The sequence below is a fragment of the Myotis brandtii genome, unplaced genomic scaffold (genome assembly GCF_000412655.1).
Source record: "Myotis brandtii unplaced genomic scaffold, ASM41265v1 scaffold157, whole genome shotgun sequence".
Classification (NCBI taxonomy): domain Eukaryota; kingdom Metazoa; phylum Chordata; class Mammalia; order Chiroptera; family Vespertilionidae; genus Myotis; species Myotis brandtii.
Window position 1 is genome coordinate 3344340 of NW_005355708.1, and position 1517 is coordinate 3345856.

Genomic DNA, 1517 nt, shown 5'->3' on the forward strand with positions numbered 1-1517 from the left:
GAAAGGTAGCGGTCCTTGCTTTTTCTCCTTTCGTCTTCAGCTAAAGACAAACTTCATGAATTCCAAGAAGCTTTGGAACAGCGTTGTCTTCAAGTTACATGAGATGCTTAAAAAAAAAGAAAAGAAAGAAAAAAAGGCAGAATGGCAGCTCCTACCTGTTAAAAATGTTTGGTAAACAATATGGAAACTAGGACATACTAAAAATCTATAGTTGCTGATAGAGGAAGTAGTTTGTTTTCTGGGACTTGTTGCAGAAGAAGCCAGCGTATAGAGTGCAGTTCTTATCTTAGTTTGATGACATGGCTCTAAGTCCCTCCTATTTTGCACTTGGAGAAAGATGCTGCCGTTAGCGGGCATGCAGTGCAGCAAAACTATATTCTCTGTGTACAAAATGCGGGTGATGTTATTAAATGTGATCATTTTGTACTTTCTACAGAAGACAGCGGACATACAGCAACAATCAGAAATGTGTTTTAATGCTTGACAGTCTCATGCATGAATGAGTTCATTTTGTTACCCTGAAAAAAAAAATCACTTTGCTTCATTGCCATATTTCTAGGTCCAGGTTTGAAGAACCAAATTTCAGTGGAAGGTTTGGAGCTACTTTCTGACTTGATTGGTATATCTCTAGCTATTTTTTTAAATCTCCCCTACCCCCTGCCCCTACTTCTTTCTTCTCTGCTCTGCACTGTCTCTAATGTTTCTTTAAAAGATTGGAGGCTCAGGGGGAAGGGGAGTGGAAATCCCATTAAGGCCTTGTATGAAAAAAGCTAATGGAGAAAGACTAAAACCTTTTGGGTTTGATAGTACCTAATGTTTTGTTCTGTCCAGCCAGCCATCTGCAGCTCCACACTCCCTGCTGAGGAACTGGCCGGGAGACAAAGCAATGGAAAACGGTGAAGGAGTCGCCCCTGTGATGTGAGCAGAGAGCTTTTGGCAGTAGCCCGGCTGAATTAAGACCACAATCCTTTTCGGAAATCAGTCTAAAATGAACTCTTCACAATAAACATGAAATTAAAAGCATGATGTACTAGTGACTCAGAAGGAATGTGAGCGCTTCTCCAGGAACTGCTGAGTCCCCGTGGACGAACCGTGTCTGGATGATCATTCCAGATTTCCTGCGAGTGAGTGAACCTCTAACCCTGTGGTGGTGTTGCCTATGGAAATATCACCTACGACTTCCAACGGGAAATGCCAAACATTTGGATGGAAACTATTAAGTGCAGTAAGTTATTAATGACTCGTTTTGATTTGTCAAATCATCTGAGTACTTTCTATTGTAAGGCTAAATAATCGTTTGGGGAACTAAGACTTTTTTTTCCCTTTTCTCATTTTTACCCCGTGACTAAAGCATATTTGGACCAAATGGCATATATTAGCTAATAGGCTATTGGAGAAATGGAAAGAAATGGAACTTTCTGCTCCCTCTTTGCAAGTAGGAGTTACTTCCCATGTTATTAGACTTAATTCTTTCTTGTTTGTTTTCAATGTTACTGCCAGAGGATTTGTAAGCATGG

General features: G+C 40.4%; 1 protein-coding gene across 1 annotated transcript in view; it reads left to right on the forward strand.

Annotated features, from left to right (window-relative positions):
• The first annotated feature begins 558 nt into the window (after window positions 1–558).
• Window positions 559–1517, forward strand: part of ABCA9 (ATP-binding cassette, sub-family A (ABC1), member 9) — a 52011-nt gene continuing 51052 nt past the window's right edge. The window contains 2 exon segments of the mRNA XM_005861819.2: window positions 559–619; window positions 832–1225. The gene's annotated coding sequence lies outside the window, so the exon portion shown is untranslated.